This window comes from Pistacia vera, unplaced genomic scaffold (genome assembly GCF_008641045.1).
Source record: "Pistacia vera cultivar Batoury unplaced genomic scaffold, PisVer_v2 Contig259, whole genome shotgun sequence".
NCBI classification, from domain to species: Eukaryota; Viridiplantae; Streptophyta; class Magnoliopsida; order Sapindales; family Anacardiaceae; genus Pistacia; species Pistacia vera.
In genome coordinates this window covers 172291-195664 of record NW_022196067.1, presented here as the reverse complement: position 1 = coordinate 195664, position 23374 = coordinate 172291, and the positions used below count along the sequence as shown (strand labels likewise).

The following is a 23374-nucleotide window of genomic DNA, read 5'->3' as shown; positions in this document are numbered from 1 at the left end:
TAAGATATCTTGATGAGCTTAATATGATCATTTCAGGATTGCCTAGTACACTTTATTATTAAATAATATTTGTTGATGATAAGTGTGAATTTGAGCCTGTAATAGGTTTTAGAGTTTATTGGGCATTTAATAGGAGGGCCAAGTTAGGTCCTCTTTCCAAAATATGATCTTACGTTGAGTCTCATTTGAAAGACATCATTTGGTGCAATTTTTGGAAAGAAAGACCAGTCACCGTAATTCCAGAGTTTATAAAGATATGACACAATTGGGTATTCCTATAAACCTTGATTACTAATTCATATTAGTTGATTGATTGATTGTTGTTTGAATTAATTTGTTAAAATTTCTATCAATAAATAGATCTCAATTCGTAACACGTACGTGTTTACATGTAAAGGTAAGGGTATGACATTAATATTAAGCTTGCAAACATGTGCATCCAATCCAAGCATTCATAAAGGAAGACTGAAATTAATCAGCCACAACCACGCACAAAATAAAATTTTTGTTGAGGGAACACATGGGTCGCCAAATTATTCGCTTGGAACTCTTGGGTATATTACTCAAGAGATTTTAAATTCAAATCTCTACGACTACTAATAAGGAAGAGTTATTAAAAATTTACTTGGCTGTTAACTTTACGGTTTTGAAAGACTAATTGAGGTGACTTTGGACACCTCCGAATACCCGAAAAAGAAAAAACACATGGGTCACCATTTGATCTCTTCAACGTAGTTGACCTGTTTGACAGTAAACCGTGTGGATCTGGTGTTCTTTGATGCCCACTTACAGATGGCCCATGGGTCCATGTTGATTCCTTTTTTCCAATCTTTGAGTCAATGCATTATTCAAAGTGCAATGAACTGCTTTTTCCAAGCTCAATTTTGATTAGAAAATTGGGGGGAAAAAGGGCCTGTTTAAGGGAATTAATAAATAATCTATGCACTTTCTCCTGAAACTCTTTAATTAGCTTCATTGTTAGATGAACTTCTAGATTATCTTAATCATTAATGTAATGCTAAGCTGGTTTTTACCATTAATATTTCAATAATATGAGCCCTAATCATGATGATTCTGCATAACAAAGTCTAAAATAATAAACAAAACCACATATGTTCTCATAAAGCCTATCACCTAATCATCTCGGAGAAGTATAATCTCTATAACTTTTTATTGGTTCTGATTTACTTCTTAGGTTCGGATCTAAAACTCGTCGAATTTGAATTCTAGTCAACAAAAGTTAACTCAAAACATGTATGAATTAATCTTTACTGACCAAAACGAAGTCTGAATTTAAAAAATGAAGCTGACTGGAGAGATGACTTTAGCATAAACCAAATTAGTCATTGCATTAGTCAATCATCCAACATAAGTATATTCTCTTAACCACTTAGATGTGGCCGGATGATAAGGCCTTAGATTACTCATAGATTTTGTATTTGAGTCCCATAAGTAGTCATTAACCACATTTGTGATTTACCTAATCCATTGAGTTTGTAAGGTATTCAATGGACCCTGAAGATTAATCGCTGACTAGTCTAACCTATTGGGCTTATAGGGTATTCAATAGACCCAAGGATTAGTCAAGATACGCGCAAACTGACCTGGACAACCTGGACAACAAAAAGAAGTATAATCTCTTCAACTCAAATTTGAATTCTCACCAACAAAAGTTAACTCAAAACATGTATGAATTAATATTTATTAACTAGAAGAGGTCCGAATCTTGAATCAAATCAGGATATTCATCAAAGAAGCTTGCTAGATTATCTAATTAAGTATTGAAATGACCTTAAAATAACATCAAAGTTAGTCTTTAGAGTGATAAAAGAGGATCCTAATCCAAATGGCTCATTGCATCAGTTTCGAAGATTAAGTATTATTCAGCCGAAAGTTAACCAAAGCTTTAGATGTCAATAATGGAAATTAAAGAGGATGACAAAGGAGATATATACAATACAATAATGATACAGAAAAGCAAGAACCTTCTTGATGAATCAATAATCCTAACTCTCCTCTGAAAACGTGCTTAAAGTCTAACCTACCGTTAATCAATAATCCTACAAAAGATTTGTCAAACTCCATAATCGAATTGCTTTTGCTTTGCTTTGATAAATTCAAAACCAAACCCAAGAGGGCCATTCTTAATCAACCTTCTTTAATTAAATAGTAAGAATAAGACAGCCAATAATTTCAAGTGAACTGTATCAAAACCCCACCTAGCTCAACTATTTTCTCCTTTAGTCCCTACTCTATTTCCTTTTTTTATATTTAGATTTATTTCTCTGCACTGTCATACATGGGACCTCATTGTCTCCCAGTAGTGTTCTTTTGGTTTTCACCACTGCTACTGTAACTTTTCACTCATAATAACTCGTTCCTTAAAAGTGGGGTAACTACGCTCAATTGGTTGACAAAAAGACCTCAAGCTGTAAACAATTTGATCACATCAAGACTTAAATCAAATTTATATCAATGCTTGATCCTTATCTAATAGTTTAAACTTTTATGTTTAGTATTAACTTAACATTATATCACAGCTAGAGATTTCAAGTTTAAATTCTATATTTTATGTGAAAGGTTTATTCCGNATATATATATATGAGTTATACATTCGACATTATACATTATATATGGTATATAAGTATAATGTATATAACATATATATGTTATATATTATACATAATATGTTATTATATATATATATGTGTGTGTGTGTGTGTGTGTGTGTGTGTGTGTGAGAGATATATTATCTGGTGTTTTGATTGATCATAATAAATCATTATAGATTTAATTTCGTTTTAGATGGTATATTATAATTTGGAGAAAATGATAATAAGAACACAAAAAGACACAAAACCCTCAAACAAGGAATTTGGGAATCCCCGAATTCCACGTTTGGGGAACGGGCTTTATTCGGAGATTCCCCAAATTCCTCAAACGGCCTACGGGCTGGGATCGAGGAATCCCCTTGGGCTTTCGAGATGAGTGTCCCTGCCCCGCTCCGGCCCATGCCCATCCCTGCATGGGAAGTTGCAGATAACTATAGATTAAACCAAGGAATGTAAGACGAATCCAGAAAACAAGGAGATATCAATTAATTAAAATTCAAAATTCCCCTGATTGACCATACAGGTGCATGCATGAACTTAGATTTATAAAATGAGAAGTCCCTGAAGAACAAAAGAAGAAGAGGAAATCAATCAACTGACACAAATGATAGGAACATCAAGTTCTGATATTCACCTTTCCGTTGATGAATTCTACTTCTCATCCTACAAGATAAGGAAGAATTATTTCCGGTATCAGATGAGATATATGCAGAGGAGTTAGAGCTTCAATAAGTTTTAGTGTCTCTGCAATTTCTTCTTCAAGATTTATTATGAACAATGAATCACCAAACCCTCAAAGGAAAGGAGAAAGAAACCGGTGAGTCTTCTTTTTTAAGTTTCTGTATGATCTGCATGGACACAAAATCAATGCAAGAGATGTTGACAAACAACCAATGCAGCCACTCATTTTGTAACGATTGTACTGCAAATTATGTTGCATCAAAAATCCAAGAAAATATATCGATGGTTAAGTGCCCTAACATGAACTGTAAAGGGGTTTTAGAGCCACAAAATTGCGGCTCATTTGTTCCAAAACAAGTGTGTGATAGATGGGACGAAGCGCTTTCTGAATCATCAATTCTGGGGTCACAAAAATTTTACTGCCCTTTTAAGGATTCCTCAACAATGTTAGTGGATGATGGAGGAGAATTTGTGACAGTATCAGAATGTCCGAATTGTCACATGCTGTTTTGTGCTAAGTGTAAGGTTTCATGGCATGAAGGAATGGGATGTGGAGAGTTTCAGAAACTAAGAAAGGGCGAAAGAGAGCGAGAGATATAACGTTGATGGAGTTAGCAAGAATAAGAAGTGGGAGAAGATGTCCCAAGTGCAAGTTTATATGGCCTGTGGGTTAACTGTTACCAATGTTGCTCCTTGGGTTACTTCTGTTGGTGCTGGTACTATTGATAGAGATTTCCAGCTGATGTTCATTTGGGAAATGGGAAAATGTTTCCTGGAGGTAGTGTTTATGGGGCCGGGTTTGGGTGGCCCTGAGAAGAAGTATTCTTAGTTTATGCAGGGAGTGAAGAGAAAATGAGGGTGATTTTTCTATCTTTTTTTTTTTTTTTTTTTTTTGTTTTAATGTGTGAGGTTAATTACTTCTTTACAAATGAATTATACCTCTCAAGGGGCTACTTTACTATAGTTGAGTGGAGAGTATATAATTGATACTCTAATAAAAGACAGTTTCCTTTTTCTGCGTTTTAGACTTTTAGTAAACTAAGATACATTTAAATAGTACTCTCCACTAACTATAGTAGAGAAGTGCTTTGTTTTAATAGGGTTAGTCAAGCGTGTGTTGATTTGAATGAATTGGTTTCTTGAACTTTGTGTTAAAGTTCGAAGGAGGTAATGGTGCGGTGCAGAGAGAGCATCAGAAAAGCAAGTTGGATTTGGATATGGTTAAAACGACAGAAGCAGAAGTGAGAAGCACTTTTGATTTTAACTCAAAGATTTAGAAGCTGAACTAGCATGTTATAATGGCTGATTATTTTTTGGTGTGAGTGAGTCCATCATAAGAGTTTGCTCTAAGATCCCCACGTGTATGCTTCTTCTGATGAATGAATGAAATCAATCAACACCATGGAAACGTATCTTGCATGATGACAACTACTGTAACTGGCCGACACATTAACCAAAAGTTTTTATTTTTTAACAAGAACACATATCCCTATTTCCTATACATCTCTGTCACGGACAAAGTTTTCTGTTTTGTTTTTTTCATGGAAAAATAATAAGAAAAACAAATAGTTGTGATTCAAATAACATAAAAAAACTCTAAAAAACTCAACAACACATTAAAACATATAAATCAAACCTCCTATATTCATATTGTCAAAGAAGTTGCCATCATCAAAGAAGAAATTGAGAGGTGCACATCATGACAAACACTCTGATCAGTTAATGGGTCAACAATCCTTGCCTCAAGATGATTGGCACATCACTCTTAGCAACAATGGCAAGATCATTATTTCCTCTTTGTTCACCTTGCTGCCACTTTACTTCTTAGTTGTTCCAAAGACTGACAAATTGCCCAAGTCATCTAACCCATATTATCAAAACGTGCTGTTCCCACCAGTCGTGGTCATTCGTTTCGTTTCGATGTTTATATCTCCTTGGCAATCTTTTTCCTCTTCAAATGATCTGTAACCTGTCGATCTCATGTTAATCGTGTCAAACATTTCGTTGTTGGTCGAAAACTCCGAAGGCTCATTGTTTCCAGAGAAAAAACGATCAAGAAGAGTTTTAACACTAGGATGACCATAACAAAAGGTCTATTATTTGGAGACATTATGAAATGGCAACTTGAGCACCACATAATAAAGAAAGTTCACTAGCTTTGTTGAAAATCCCTTTCTTTCGCTTGGAGAAGGCGACTTCAAGAACTGTTTTATTCTCTAGTTTCTTGATTTCAATTCTTGAGACCCTTGGTTTCTTTCCCGTGTTTGATGCCCATTGATGGTTTTGGTGAATTGCTTATGTGATTAATTTATGTGTTATATATGTATATAACATCTTATTAAATATAGACTAAGCAGAGAGGCAATTAATGTTAGTATTCTTAATGATCTCAAGTCCTAATTCCTTGCTAAAAATTTCAGGAATATTTACTTGTCTAATTAGTATTATTATTAGAATATAAAAAATAATGTTATATATACAACCTCACCACTCGTTGATACATAGATTACTCATCGGGAAAATCAAGACCACTATTATCACTACAAAGAATGGTACAACTCTAAAAATGGATAGGCAAGTAATTAAGGTGCCAAATTTGCAAATTCATATGAAACAGAGATCCAACTAAAAATACAATAATTATATGCTTCATAGTAAAGAATAACTTCCTTCATGAAAATAAAATATTAAACACGTCAAATAATTTTTCGGAGATAGAATTGGAAATGTTGTTTCCTTAGTGAAATAGATTTTATTTTGATTTATTGTTCTCTTGACTTAGAAATCTTAAATCAATCTATCCGTACAACAATTAATGGGTTAGTTAAGTAATTAATATCGAAACGCCACCACGAGATAATATCCCCATAGCATAGGCCCTTTGCCCAAAACAAAGGCACAACACAGTACAGCCTGGGAAACCAACCTCTCTAGGCTCAATTCATGAATCTAACTTAACCAACCTAAATCCGCAACAACTAGCCGAACCTTGAAATCCGTTTATCACTCTCTCTTAGGGCTTATCACGTGTAATATGAACCCACATAGAAATAAATGTTGGAAAATTTCTCAATAAGGCTACCATGAATTATGGGTGGTTTGTTTCCTTATTTTTATATATCTTATTCCTATTTTTTAAAATACATATTTATTTCTTATTCTGAAAATCTTATTTATTTATTTAATTATTTTAAACTCTTAAGGTTGTTAATTAACTAAATACCAAAAAAGAAAAAGTTTAGAAATTGATAAAAACACATCATCTACTACATTATCAGATTTCAGCCACCACCACAACAGGTGGGTGGAATCTGATATAATGGTACACTACCAACTGATCTGATTAGTAGTACGCTGATTTAGCCTTTTCCGGTCAGATTCACCATGAATCTAGCAAGGAAAAAGTCAAATCTAAGGCTTAAGATCTTGCTATTGATGGTCAGATCTCTAGCCGTAGTTAGTCGTCAACGATGACTATATCTTTAGCCGCATTGACGACCAAACACGGCCAGATTAGGCCGTCAACGGCCAGAACTAGTCGTAGATTTGATTTTTTGGCCAGATCGGTAGAAAATGTTTATCAACACATAACCGGTCAGATCCAGTGGTAGTGCGCCAATATGATGACCTCGACATCCTCCGATGGTGGTAGCTGACTACTGGTATTTAATGGATGAGTGAGGGGTTTTTGTTAATTTTTAATGTTTTCATGGGTGTTCAGTAAATTAATAAACCTAAGAGATATTTTTGTTAATTTTCAAATCTTACTGTAATAATCACCAACTCTTTTTTCAAAACTTATAAATTCTATCCAAAAAAATAAAACAAAAGACATTTTATTTAATCAACCTGGATAAACATATAATCCAATAAGAATCTTGATGAGCTTAATATCATTTCAGGATTGCCTAGTACACTTTATTATTAAATAATATTTGTTGATGATAAGTGTGAATTTGAGCCTGTAATAGGTTTTAGAGTTTATTGGGCATTTAATAGGAGGGCAAGTTAGGTCCTCTTTTCAAAATATGATCTTACGTTGAGTTTCATTTGAAAGACATCATTTGGTGCAATTTTGGAAAGAAAGACCAGTCACCGTAATTCCAGAGTTTATAAAGATATGACACAATTGGGTATCCTATAAACCTTGATTACTAATTCATATTAGTTGATGATTGATTGTGTTTGAATTAATTTGTTAAATTTCTATCAATAAATAGATCTCAATTCGTAACACGTAGTGTGTTACATGTAAAGGTAAGGGTATGACATAATATTAAGCTTGCAAACATGTGCATCCATCCAAGCATTCATAAAGGAAGACTGAAATTAATCAGCCACAACACGCACAAAATAAAATTTTTGTTGAGGGAACACATGGTCGCCAAATTATTCGCTTGGAACTCTTGGGTATATTACTCAAGAGATTTTAAATTCAAATCTCTACGACTACTAATAAGGAAGAGTATTAAAAATTTACTTGGCTGTTAACTTTACGGTTTTGAAAGACTAATGAGGTGACTTTGGACACCTCGATACCCGAAAAAGAAAAAACACATGGGTCACCATTTGATCTCTTCAACGTAGTTGACCTGTTGACAGTAAACCGTGTGGATTGGTGTTCTCTGATGCCACTTACGATGGCCCATGGGTCCATGTTGATTCTTCCAATCTTTGAGTCAATGCATATTCAAAGTGCAATGAACTGCTTTTTCCAAGCTCAATTTTGATTAGAAAATTGGGGGGAAAAAGGGCCTGTTAAGGGAATTAATAATAATCTATGCACTTTCTCCTGAAACTCTTTAATTAGCTTCACTGTTAGATGAACTTCTAGATTATCTTAATCATAATGTAATGCTAAGCTGGTTTACCATTAATATTTCAATAATATGAGCCCTAATCATGATGATTCTGCACAACAAAGTCTGAAATAAAAACAAAACCACGTTGTTCTCATAAAGCCTATCACCTAATCATCTCGGAGAAGTAATCCTATAACTTTTTATTGATTCTGATTCAAAACTCGAACTTGAATTCTGGTCGACAACAAAAGTTAACTCAAAACATGTTAGAACTATCTTACTAACCAAAATGAAGTTTGAATTTAAAAAATGAAGCTGAGTGGAGAGATGACTTTAGAATAAACCAAATTAGTCATTGCATTAGTCAATCATCCAACATAAGTATATTCTCTTAACCCCTTGGAGGGCCAGATGACAATGCCTTAGATTACTCAGAGGTTTGTGATTTGAGTTCACAAAGTGGTAATTAACCACATTTGTGATTTACCTAGTCCATGAGTTTGTAGGATATTTAATAGACTCCGAGGATAATCGATGAACCTGACCTATCAGACTTGTAGGGGGTTTAATGGATTCAAGAATAGTCAAAGTGTGTGTAAGCTGGCCTGGACAACCCGGTCACAAAGAGAAGTATATCTTCAACTCAAATTTGAATTCTAGCCAATAAAAGTGAACTCAAACATGTATGAATTAATATTATTAACTAGAAGAGGTCCGATATAAATCAAATCAGGATATTCATGGAAGAAGCTTGCTAGATTATCTAATTAAGTATTGAAATGACTTAAAATAACATCAAAGTTAGTCTTTAGAGTGATTAAACAGGGATCCTAATCCAAATGGCTCATTGCATCAGTTTCGAAGATTAAGTATTATTCAGCCGAAAGTTAACCAAAGCTTTAGATGTCAATAATGGAAATTAAAGAGGATGACAAAGGAGATATATACAATACAATAATGATACAGAAAAGCAAGAACCTTCTTGATGAATCAATAATCCTAACTCTCCTCTGAAAACGTGCTTAAAGTCTAACCTACCGTTAATCAATAATCCTACAAAAGATTTGTCAAACTCCATAATCGAATTGCTTTTGCTTTGCTTTGATAAATTCAAAACCAAACCCAAGAGGGCCATTCTTAATCAACCTTCTTTAATTAAATAGTAAAGAATAAGACAGCCAATAATTTCAAGGGAACTGTATCAAAACCCCACCTAGCTCAACTATTTTCTCCTTTAGTCCCTACTCTATTTCCTTTTTTTATATTTAGATTTATTTCTCTGCACTGTCATACATGGGACCTCATTGTCTCCCAGTAGTGTTCTTTTGGTTTTCACCACTGCTACTGTAACTTTTCACTCATAATAACTCGTTCCTTAAAAGTGGGGTAACTACGCTCAATTGGTTGACAAAAAGACCTCAAGCTGTAAACAATGCTGGATCCTTATCTAATAGTTTAAACTTTTATGTTTAGTATTAACTTAACATTATATCAAAGCTAGTGATTTCAAGTTTAAATTCTATATTTTATGTGAAAGGTTTATTCCGCCTTACTATATCAGGTAGGTTAGAAATCTTTTTTTTTTTTTTTTTTTGGTAATTGGAGTGTTCAAGTCAGTTTACGCATACCTAAACTAATTTTCGAATCCATTGAATACCCTGTAAGTCCAAAAGACCACCATTGAACTCCCTATAAACTCAAATAATCAAATAAATTATAATATTATTGTGATTGGTGACATCAAAGTTTGAACCTAAAAGTTTAAAGCTAATCCCTTGGAGTTAGAAAACTAAAATATTAACCCAGAATCTTTATCTAATAACTTAAACTTTTAGGTCAAATACTAACTTAATATAATTTCAAAGTCGATGATCTCATATTCAAATCTCACAATTCGATGTTGGGATGGGATAAAAAGTAAATCTACATTTCATGTGAAAGGTTTATTCTGCCTCACTACATCAGTTAGGTGACACTAAAGTCAGAATGAGATAAGTCGAGGGATTTGATTTGTTGTTTCGGTTATGGAAAACAAAAGGAAGAGAGAGGAGGGAAGAAGCTAGATGCTAGGTAGCTAAATATTGTGATAAAATTCAATTTTGAAATTCAAAGTGAGAAAAGGAGAAACGGAAGTTTGTCCAATATGCAAAGAGCAAGAGTCCCCACCTTTTAGCTGTTTGTTGATGAGAAAAGATTTTGCAAAATGTAATACTGGAAAGAAGCAAGAAGAGGGTCACATTCAAAGAAATTGATAATTGCATTTATATTGAAATCTTGTGTAAGCAATGGACCTACCCACCAGGACCAGCCTTTCCCTCTTCCAAAATGGGCAATTATGATGATTCTAACCCATCGCCATGGCCAACTGTCTTACCCATGCGCATTACAATATTGGCTTTCCTTTACCTCTTTCTCATTGCTCAATTGGGTCAATCTTTTTTAATATTTTCCCCAAAGTTTCTTCTTTTCATATATCTCTTCTTTATCATCTAGTTTTTTTTCAAATACAAAATTTTACAGTTGTAAGGGTATACAGAGGCCTACAGGAAAAACGGATTATATGTATAATTACGATTTAACATATTGTAAATAATATAACTTCTTTACTTAACATATTGCAAATAATTAAGCACCCTTAGGTGGCCAGGTGGGGGTGATAGGGATTATTGAGTGTATTAGTCAAGAAGTCTGAAGTTTAATTCTCCTCGGTCCCTAGCAAGGATAGCCATTGGAGGGTTTATCTGGTTATTAACTTTAGGGTCCCAATGGATTAGTCGTCCGTATGAGCTGGCTTAGACACCCTCGATCACAAAAAAAAAAAAATAATAATAATAATAATAGTGAATCTTTTTTTTTTTTTGTATTGTCCTTTTTTCTGTTTGACTTTTTTTTTTTTTTAAATAAGATTGAAATTTGACCTATTCTATGCTTTTTATTTGATTGAGCATTTGAGTTTTAAAGTTTGAATGAATGATAGATACTTATTTTATATGATTTTGTTTTTTAAATAGAGATATTGTATCTTTGTATAATTGAAAGAGTCGCTTATTTCTTTAAAAACCAAATATATATATATATATATAGAGAGAGAGAGAGAGAGAGAGAGAGAGAGAGAGAGAGAGAGAGAGAAGAAAAAGGAAACTAGTCTTTTATTAGAGTATCAATTATATATTTCAATAATAAAATTTTCTGCAATTTCATATATTATTGTTCAAAACTGAAATTTCAGAAGAATTATGGACAGTGTTCCGTTCCACGATTTTTTGTTGTTGTTTTTTTTATTTTTGTAAACTAAATCAGATTTTTGAGATATATTAAATTTAGAACAGTAAAGAATGCTATAGAATTTTATTTCACTAAAAAAAAAAAAAATACCAAATATACGAATTTTTAAATCTCTGTTTTTAGTTTTTTTGTAAATGGAAATTTATTTTGCTTTGAATTTTGTACTGGTGCTAATTTCATATGTCTATTTTCTATTAAGAAAAATGTAAATTTTCAGTACGTAAAACATTTAATATAATTTTTGAATACAGTATGCTCAGTTCTGGAATTTTTGGACAGCATTGAAAAATAGAAACTAAAATTATTTTTAAAATGATTCTTGTGAGCCAATTGAACTGATTTTTTTTATAGCGTTAAGTTGAATTGTTTGGGGTATCACCTTGGCATGGGGTACATTTATTGCATGAATAGCTAGCATTGAAGCCTAATTACAGGCACACCTAAACAATTTACAGTCTTTAATTTATTGCTTGGGAACATTAATGGGGTGGGGGTGAAAAAGAAACTAAACAAAGTAGCTGCAACATGTTTGCTTTCAATATTCTTCCCAGTTTCAAATTATTCATAATAACACGTGTTGCAGAATAAAGGACATTAGATAGCATATCTTAGTGTTAGGAGATCACATGTAGAAGCATTTATACTATTTAACAATAGTGTTGCAGAATGATAGAAGAATGAATATCCTAATCACTCTTGGGTGGTATGATGATAAAAGAGTAAAATAGGATCTAAGTTTACATGGTTTTTCGAGTTCGAGTTCGAGCCTGATAGAGCTTGTGAAATTGAGTTCGAACTCGAATTCGAAATTAAAATTCGAGTTCGTATAATTAGTAGTGGATCCATAAATTTTTGTTAGAATTGGCCAAAATAAAAACTAATTACACATTAATATTTTTGTTAGGGTGGGTGAAAGTCCAAAAATTATATATATTAGTATTTTTTTTTAAATAAAATTGAGGGTGGGCCAAAAGTAGGCTGGATCCGCCCTTGCGTATAATCAAGTTTTAGTCGAGTTTGAGAATAGAAGTTTCAATCGAGTTTGAAAATACGAGCTTCAATCGAATTCGAGTATTCGAGCTTTAATCAAATTCGAGTTCGAGTTCTACTGTAATAGAACTCAAATGACCACTTGAACTCGGCTCTCGACTCAACTAATACCGAGTCGAGTTCGGCCGAGCTTGAGCCATTTGCAAGTGGCTTGACTCGATTTTTATGCCTATCTGCAACATGTTTGCTTTCAATATTCTTCCCAGTTTCAAATCATTCATAACAACACAAGTGTTGCAGAATAAAAGACATCAAATAGCTTATTGTCAAGAGATCACATGTAGAAGCATTTACCCAATTTAACATTAGTGTTGCATAATGGTAGAAGATTGCATATCCTAATCACTACAGCACTACTTGGTAGCCTGATAGTAAAAGAGTAAAGGAGAATCTAAGTTTACATAATCTCTCAAGTTCGAATCCTTACAGCTCCTATAGGGGTGACAATTAGAGCTCTTATCTAGCTCGTAGTTTTAGAATCTCGGGGGATTAATCGAGATATGTACAAGCTGACATGAACACCCTGATTATTAAAAAAAAAAAANTGTATGAATAGCTAGCATTGAAGCCTAATTACAGGCACACCTAAACAATTTACAGTCTTTAATTTATTGCTTGGGAACATTAATGGGGTGGGGGTGAACAAGAAACTAAACAAAGTAGCTGCAACATGTTTGCTTTCAATATTCTTCCCAGTTTCAAATTATTGATAATAACACGTGTTGCAGAATAAAGGACATTAGATAGCATATCTTAGTGTTAGGAGATCACATGTAGAAGCATTTACACTATTTAACATTAGTGTTGCAGAATGATCGTATAATTAGTAGCGGATTCATAAATATTTGTTAGAATAGACTAAAATAAAAACTAATTACACATTAATATTTTTGTTAGGGTAGGCCAGAGTTCAAAAATTATATATATTAGTATTTTTTTTAAAATAAAATTGAGGGTGGGCCAAAAGTAGGTTGGATTCGCCCTTGCATATAATCAAGTTTTAGTCGAGTTTGAGAATACGAGTTTCAATCGAGTTCAAAAATACAAGCTTCAATCGAATTCGAGTATTCGAGCTTTAATCAAATTCGAGTTTGAGTTCTACTGTAATAGAACTCAAATGACCACTCGAACTCGGTTCTCGACTCAACTAATATCGAGTCGAGTTTGGCCGGGCTTGAGCCGCTTGCAAGTGGCTTGACTTGATTTTTATGCCTATCTGCAACATGTTTGCTTTCAATATTCTTCCCAGTTTCAAATCATTCATAACAACACAAGTGTTGCAGAATAAAAGACATCAAATAGATAGCATAGCTTATTGTCAGGATATCACATGTAGAAGCATTTACCCAATTTAACATTAGTGTTGCATAATGGTAGAAAATTTGCATATCCTAATCACTACAGCACTACTTAGTAGCCTGATGGTAAAAGAGTAAAGGAGGATCTAAGTTTACATGGTCTCTCAAGTTCGAATCCTCGCAGCTCTTATAGGGGTGATAATTAGAGCTCTTATCCAGCTGATAGTTTAAAGTCTCAAGGGATTAATTGAAGTATGTATAAGCTGACACGAACGCCCCGATTATTAAAAAAAAAAAAAATTAGATATCCTAGAGAGTAGATTTTAATGTAAATGGCTCCGTTTGGTTCACAATTTTGTGTTTTTGAAAAAAGTTTTTTGAAAAAAAGTTAAAAAAAAAGTTGAATTGGGCGGGTATTATAATGTAGGATTTACAAATTAATAAAATACCTTCTATGTTTGTTTTTTTATAAAACACCCCTTATAATAAAACATTAAAAATTAACAAAAACACTCTTAATCCACCCTCAAATATGGACAGTCGACAACCACCGCCAAAGGGTGATCGGAGTCGCCGTAATAAAAACATTAAAAATATTTAGGGGTATTTAATTAAATTAATAAATTTAGAGGGTTTAAAAAAAGTTGAATAAAATTGAATAATATTGTGAGTTTTGTGGTATTTTACTATTTAACTTTTTTGAAAATACTAAAAGTAGTATTCCTAAAATCCAACCAAACGAAACCAATGTGTCCACACAAGCAAAGGCCAAATTGAAGTGTTCACATTCTAAATAGTACTCTCCACTCTCCACTCAACTATAGTAAAGTGGCCCCTTGAGAGGTATAATTCATTTGTAAAGAAGTGCTTTGTTTTAATAGGGTTAGTCAAGCGTGTCTTGATTTGATTTGAATTGGTTTCTTGAACTTTGTGTTTAAAGTTCGGAGGAGGTAATGGTGCGGTGCAGAGAGAGCATCAGAAAAGCAAGTTGGATTTGGATATGGTTAAAACGACAGAAGCTGAAGGTGAGACGCACTTTTGATTTTAACTCAAAAAATTTAGAAGCTGAATTAGCATGTATGAATGTGACTGATTTTTTTGGTGTGAGTGAGTCCATCATAAGAGTTTGCTCTAAGATTCCCCACGTGTATGCTTCTTCTTCTGATGAATGAATGACATCAATCAATCACCATGGAAACATATCTTTACATGATGACAACTACTGTAACTGGCCGACACATTAACCAAAAGCTTCCATTTATTTTTATTTTGTTTAACAAGAACATATATCCCTGTTTCCTATACATCTCTGTCACGGACCAAAGTTTGTTTTGTTTTATTTCATGGAAAAATAATAAGAAAAACGAAAGATTTCATATAGTTTAAGCTTTCACTGCCTCTCTGATTCTGGTTAACGATGTTAAATGGATGGAATTGAATCGAAATAAATTTGAAAAATAAAATAGGAGTGAGCGTTGGGCACCACATCACAGCGTTACCAACTCTCACTGTATCCCACATTCCGCATACTGTCTTCTCTCCTTTTAATGCTTCATTCACTTCTTCTCTCTCAACTCAACCATGTCTTCTTCTTCAACCTTTCTTCTTCTCTTCTTCATTTACTTCTCCTTCTTCTTCTTTTTCACTTTCAGCTAATGTTGATAATGATTACACCCTCAAAACTTACATCGTCAAAGTCCACTACGATGCCAAACCCTCAATTTTCCCAACTCACAAACACTGGTACGAGTCCTCCCTTTCTCCTCCACCTCTCTCATCACACTTACGACACTGTCTTCCATGGCTCTCCGCCAGACTCACTTCTTCTGAGCTCAACAACTCAAAAACCTCCCCCATTCATGCTCTCATTCCTGAAAAAGTTCGCCACCTTCACACTACTCGTTCTCCTCAGTTTCTCGGCTTAAAAAACCTCCGACAGTGCCGGCCTGTTGAAAGAATCTGACTTGGTTCCGACCTCGTTATCGCTGTCATTGCACACCGGTATTGGCCCGAAGACAAAGCTTTAAAGACCGAGATCTCGGTCCTGTCCCCGCCAAATGGAAAGGCAATGTGTCACTGCTAAAGACTTCCCAAGTTCGAGTGTAATAGAAAAGTAATCGGTGGCAGGTTTTTCTGCCAAGGCTACGATACGACTAAGGGAAAATGAACGAAACCTCCGAGTTTCGGTCTCCCCGAGATTCGGACGGTCATGGAACCACACAGCTTCTATACGTGGAAGGTACGTGTTTCCAGCTTCTACTTTGGGCTACGACGTGGGCTTGCATCAGGTATGGCGCCAAAAGCTAGACTTTCGTTTATAAAGTGTGTTGGAATGCTGGCTGTTATGATTCCGATATTTTAGCTGCTTTTGATAGTGCTGTTTCGGATGGTGTTGATGTTGTTTCGTTAAGTGGGCGTGTTGTTGTTCCTTATTATTGGATGCTATAGTATAGGGCTTTTGGTGCTTCTGATCATGGAGTTTTTGTTTCTGCTTCTGCTGGTAATGGTGGCCTGGTGGGTTAACTGGTACCAATGTTGCTCTTGGGTACTTCTGTTGGTGCTGGTACATTGAGAGATTTCCCAGCTGATGTTTCATTGGGAAATGGGAAAATTGTTCCTGGAGTTAGTGTTTATGGTGGCCGGGTTGGGTGGCCCTGAGAGAAGTATTCTTTAGTTTAGCAGGGAGTGAAGAGGGGATGGCTATTCAGCTTCTTTGTGTTTAGAAGGGTCTCTGGATCCTAATATGTTGAGGGGAAACTGTTTTGTGTGTAGAGGGATAAATTTAGAGCTGCTAAGGTGAGGTTGTGAAGAAAGCTGGTGGAATTGGGATGATTTTAGCTAATGGGGTGTTTGATGGGAAGGATTAGTTGCGATTGTCACTTGTTACCGGCTACTGCGGTCGGTGCTTCAGGTGGTGATGAGATAGGAGTACATTTCAGATGCTGAGAAAGCAAATCACCTGCAATAGCAACTATTGTCTTAAGGGGACTCGAGTTAACGTGAAGCCAGCTCCGGTGGTGGCCTCTTTCTCAGCTAGAGGGGCCTAATCCAGAGTCCCCTGAGATTTTGAAACCTGATGTGATAGCTCCTGGACTGAATATACTCGCAGTCTTGCCGGATAAGTTGGACCATCTGGGGTTCCTTCTGATAGCGGAGAACTCAGTAATATACTTTCTGGAACTTCAATGCTGTCCACATGTTCTGGTTTTGCTGCTCTGTTAAAGGCGGCGCCACCCTGAATGGAGCCCTGCAGCATAAGATCAGCATTGATGACAAAACTGCTTATACGGTTGATAATGTGGGTGACACAATGCTTGACGACCACCGGGCAACACTTCTACTGGTGAGATTTGGAGCTGGTCATGTTCACCCCCAAAAGGCTATGATCGGTTTGATTTTGATATCTTTCCTATGATTATGTGAACTTCTGTTGCAATTCAAATTACTCGGTTACTAATATCAAAGTGATCACAAGAGAGAAGTGCAGATTGCAAAGGGGCCAAAGGGCTGGTCAGTGTGGGAATTTGAATTACCCTTCTCTGTCTGCCGTGTTCCAACAATATGGTGAGAAAAGATGTTACACATTTTATTAGGACTGTGACTAATGTTGGGGACCCAAATTGGTTACAAGTCGTAATCAGGCCACCAAGTGGCACGCAGGTGAAGTCCAGCGGAGAAACTGTGTTTAGGAGGGTGGGACAGAACTGAATTTTCTTGTTAGGGTTGAAGCCATGGCAATTAAGCTTCTCCAGGGAGCTCTAGTGTGAAGAGTGGTCACATATGTGGACAGATGGGAAGCATAATGTCACTAGTCCCTTAGTTGTGACAATAGCGCAACCTCTCGTTTTGTGTGGTAGGGTTTATGGTTTTAGGAATTTTGCTTCCTTTTTTATAGGGATAAATTATCTATCTCTCTAAAAAAGTATATGAGAATGAAGTGTGTATGGTGTTTTCTATATCAGAAAGCAGATGGACTGAAAAAGAAGGGAAATATGTTGTATCTTTTGTGTAAGTTGAAGAATCAACAATGTGGGGTAAAAATCCTGTGGTGTGATGTGAAGTAGCCAAGTATAATGAAAAAGGTCTTGTCTTTTTCAAGTTTATATATAAGAATATTTCTTGGTGTTTTCTTCAACTGAAACTGTTGTGTGTTTGAAAATTTCTGTCAACCAAATTAATTGTTATGTGTATATGGTGAATGCATGTGGGGAAGGTTGATTCAGACAAAAGTATGTGCTACAGTACAGACCAAGACTATCAAGACAAAAATACATGGGGGTAACTCCTCAATTGATTGTCTATATAAGATAATCAATATGACATTCTTTGCAAGAAACTGAGGACTTGGACAGCAGGTTCCAAAGCATAAGTGTTGTGTCTAAGCCAAAAAGATAGATTAAAAGAACTGTTCTGACCATACTACTTTGATTTTTTGGATGGGGATGTGTCAGGACTAGTTTGTATGCACCTAACTAGTTTTCTAAATCTGAAATTTGCGGTCAGATAAGTTTCAATGACTATCTCTTATTAGTGGTTGTGAGATCGAACTCAAGACCTTTTGAATAATATAATCAGTGGCATCCAGCTACCTAGAGTTAGTTCATACTACTTCAGTACAGCAACAAATGGATGATCGTGCGTTTGCGCGTTGCGAATGCTGATGCTGCTGCATTAAATATATCCTACCCGAATTCTGGGGATTTGTGTAGGATGGGGACAAAATCAATGTCAATTGTTGAAGAAGATATTCATCTGTTGATGAAAGCAACTCAGCTGTAAATGTCACTTATGTAGCCATGACCATAACATGTCACTGTTTCCATTGGTCCATGAATTATGATGTCTCTGTTCAAATCTCTGTGAGCAAGCATCAACAAGGATCCCATTCATTCAAAGGTTCATATTATAATGTTATGGGGAACAAGCATTGGGCTGTAAGTCCTGTAACAAAAGCTAAGTGCAAATAGGCCAGCTTTTTATGTTTTCACTACTTTATGATGAGATACTCAATCTTGTAGAAAACACAGCAATCTAGAAAGTGAATTTGTACTTAGCTCACAGGTCATAAGATCAAAGCAGTGCTTTTTTAACTTCAAGATCCATTTTTCTGCAAAAGTTCTGCAGGATGGGAATTGAGGTAAATACCAAACCTTCATGTGAAACAACAGGGGTTCGTCTTTAAATCTTTCAATTATTGTCTTTCATGGGCCTGATAACATGTGACCAATTAAGACATTTTCAGCCCTGGCCAAGCAGGCTTAACACAAACAAGTGAGCGGGAAATGCTAAGCTATGAAACAACAAGAGTTTATGGTCTATTTTCCTTCAAGTTTCCTCCTAACAAGGAGTTTCACACCAAAATTCGAGTTCGATACCAAGTTCCCCTTCTTGACAAAGAAATGGAACATTGAGCCAGCTTCTGCATAATGGAATGGTGACATAAGAAATGATACAGCAAATCTGATTTGTGCACACCATCCTTTTCATCACTACCTGTAATGAACAAAGACAGAAAATGACCTAAACCTTGTTCTGAAATGAATCCAACTTAGAACGAAATCTCGTCTTGTGATTATAAGATCTCTTGGTGGTCCTCCACTTGTTTTGCTTTCACAGTGCCAACTTCTACTTATGCATTTATAAATCTGCATTTCACGTGCTTAAGTTTCTCGATGATTAAGACGTATACTATCAAAATTATAGGTCTTGCGGTGTATATGCATGATTTATGTACACGGTTTGCTTTCAAATCATTTAAACAGAGATGAGCCAACGAAGTTCAAACTTTAAACATTATTATGACGAAATTTATCCCGAACGTCTGACAAAAGTTATTATGTATGGTGGGATTATGTTACGTGTTCTATCACATTGAATTTTAATTTATTTTTTTATATAAAATTATTGTTATGGTGAATAAAGGAAGAAACTTAGGTGCAGAAATGTTATCACAAAAAGGATGTTAATAGTGTAGTGAACAGATGTGTTAAACTAAAATATCCGATCCGATTTGTATTTTTTCTGATCCGACCCGAAAAATTGGATCATGATAGAATCTTTTCGAACGGATCCAGATTCATCTGCTAGGTTATCCGAATTTGCATGGAAAATATCATTTTTGCATTATTCTTTAGTAACTTGTACCCTGCCATCAACATTACATTTTGATCCCCAACGTGGTCATTCGAGTATTCAGCAGTCCACATACTTTACCACTTTTTCCTAGAACCCTGAAATAACATCTTAAAACTTGTAGTTATGGACAAAACCGGATCAGATCTGAAAATCCAGATATTCCAAAATTAATATATGAATCTGATCTGAATTTTTGAATATCTGATTGGATCGGATCAGATTTTGGATATCGGATTTTTTTACATACCCCTAGTAGTGAGAGCTTGAGTGGAGCTCAACATGGACGTAGAGTTTTTATTTATTTATTTATTTTTATTTCATTAGAGGGTTTCAAAATTTATTGAACACTTTACAAATTCAATGGCCAAGTAAGTCACAAATATGGTTAGTAGTCATATTGTAAGACTTAAAGACAAGACTTCTAGATAATCCACCTAGACAGTTGAAGTCTTACTGTCCAGTCATAAGGCTGGTGGTTAACTAGAGTTTGTTAACACCCGAGCCAGAGTAAATATCTCTTATCTTGTTTCTTTTATCATTCGATTGTGCGTGAATCTTATGTTGGTTGAGAGGGTATTCTCCCAATAAAAGACAACAATTAAATTTAAAACCATGAAAATTAATTTGAATGTACATATGTGAAATATAATATATAAAGTAGCTAGCTAGTAGACAACTTGCAAAGGTGGGTTGGGTTAATATGTATTATACTAATCAAAGTGATTAATTGAGTTGAATTTGTAAATATATATAATAAAATTTATAATGGGAGACTGTCGGGAAAATAGGATAAACATACAACCTAATACCTTCCTTTTCGGAGGCTAAACCAGAATTGAAAAATATATTTTTCATAAAACTACTGCAAAACCTTAAACCAACCCACTGGTTTTAATGAGATTATTATTATTATTATCATGGGTAATACTATACTTATAATCCAATCTCATAAATTTTCTCTTATAATTTCGATATAATAGGTCGTGATTAATCAATTATAATGGGTTTTGTTTGCTCAATAATAAGTCGTATTTACCTAATTGTAAGTTGATCAATTGTGAACTGTCACATCGAAATTGTAAGTGAAAATTTATAAAATTAGATTATGAGTAAATTTTTGTTGTTGGCTAAAAAGCTAACTTAGGAGAGAAAATAACCCAACTCTTATGTATCCATCATAACAACTCGTGAACTTGGTCATATGCCAGCAAAAACAAAATTTTAACAATTTTGAGAGACAGTAGAAGGTCCACATTGAAATTGCATGTGATTGAATTATTAATGAAGAGATCACAGCCGTACAATTAGTTGAGTTGAATGTTAATATATATTATACTAATCAAAGTGATTAATTACATGAGTTGAATGTGTAAATATATATAATAAAATTTATAATGGGAGACTTTCGGGAAAATAGGATAAACATACAACCTAGTACCTTTCCTTGTCGGAGGCTAAACCAGAATTGAAAAATATATTTTTTATAAAACTACTGCAAAACCTTAAACCAACCCACTGGTTTTGCTGAGATTATTGTTATTATTATGGATAATACTATATTTACAATCCAATCTCATAAAGTTTTTCTCATAATTCTGATATAATAGCTCGTAATTAATTATTTATAATGAGTTTTGTTTGCTCAACAATAAGTCTTGTTTATCTAATTGTGAGTTGTTTAATTGTGAATTATCACATCGAGATTATGAATAGAGGTTTATAAGATTTGATTATGAGTCAATCTTTATTGTATTATTATTATATGCTAAAAAGCTAACTTAAGAGAGAAAAAATAACCTAACTCTATGTATCCATCATAACAACTCTTGAACCTGGTCATATGTCACAAAAAAAATTTTAACAATTTTGAGGGACGGTAGAAGGTCCACATTGAAATTGCATGTGATTGAATTATTAATGAAGAGATCACAGCCGTACAATCTGTCAAAACTATCAAACCATTGGTCAATCTATTTTAATCTAACACTCCATCTTGTCAATTTGATGTACCATTTAAATAATTTGGTGCATAGGATTTATCACAATATTATCGTTAAGTCTTGTTTTTTGTCAAGCCGTGAAAGCGTGTACACCACGAGCTCTAATCTCTTTCCGTCTTTCAATAATATAACATTCCAAGTTGGTTAATTAGATAATTAGCATAAAACCATGTAATGTACAAGATTAAATTATAATTAAATCAACAATTTGTTTGGTAGGTGAACTTAATTTTAGCAATAACAATAATATAATTAGCACTTGCATTTGATATTTTTAAGAAAATATAAAAATAATGTTTTGTATATCAACCTCACCAGCTCGTTTATACATTAGATTACTCAGCGGAAAATCAAGACCCCTATTAGCACTGACAAACAGAATGGTACACCTCTAAACAATGGAATCGGCAAGTAATTAAGGTGGCCAAATTTGCAAATTCTTATGGAAACAGAGATCCACTAAAATACAATAATTTATGCTTCATAGTAAGAATAACTTCTTCATGAAACTAAAAATATTAAACACAGTAAAATAATTTTTCGGAGTAGAATTGGAATAGTTGTTTCCTAGTGAAAATTAATTTTATTTTGTTTAGGTTCTCTTTGACTTATAATCTTAAATCATCTATATCCGTACACCAAGTTAATGGGTTAGTTAATGTAATTAATTATCAAACGCGCACACACAACGAGATTAACTATCCCATAGCATAGGCCCCTTTGCCCAAAACCAAGCACAACACAGTAACAAAGCCTGGGAAACCACCTCTCTATTCTCAATTCATTACTCTAACTTAACCCCTAAATTCCGCAAATCACTAGCCGGAATTTCCCTTGAAATCCTTTGATCAATCTCTCTCATAGGTCTTTCACGTGTTTAAAAAATGAACCCACATAGAATAAATGTGAAAATTTCTCAATTATAGCTACCATGAATTAATGGGTGGTTTGTTTCCTTATTTTTTTATCTTATCTTAGTCCCTATTTTTTTTAAATACATATTATTTTTCTTATTCTAAAAGCCTTATTTTATTGTATTTAATTATTTTAAACTCTCTAAGTTTGTTAATTTAACTAATACCAAAAAAGAAAAAGTTTCGAAATTGATAAAAACGACATCCTCTACCACATTATATCATATTTCAGCCACCAACCACCCCAGTGGTTGGAATCTTATATATTTTTACACTACCAACTAGATCTGATTAGTAGTACTTCGATTTAGCTTTCAGGTCAGATTCACCATGAATCAGCAAGACAAAGTCATCTATCGGCTTAAGAAGCGTGCTATTTGATGGTCAGATCTCTAGCCGTATTAGGTCTTCAACGATGACTATATCTATCCCGCCATTGACACCAAACAACGGCCCAGTTAGGCCGCAACGGCCAGACCTATTCGTTTTGCATTTTTTTTTTTCTGGCCAGTCCGGCTAGAAAATGTTATATCAACACAGAACCCGTTCAGATCCGGCTGTAGTTGGCGCCCCATATGATGACTGACGCGGCCGACC

At 34.4% G+C, this 23374-nt stretch overlaps 1 pseudogene; it reads left to right on the top strand.

The window, feature by feature from the left end:
• The first annotated feature begins 3951 nt into the window (after window positions 1-3951).
• LOC116132705 lies at window positions 3952-17792 on the top strand (annotated as a pseudogene).
• The last annotated feature ends 5582 nt before the right edge of the window (window positions 17793-23374 follow it).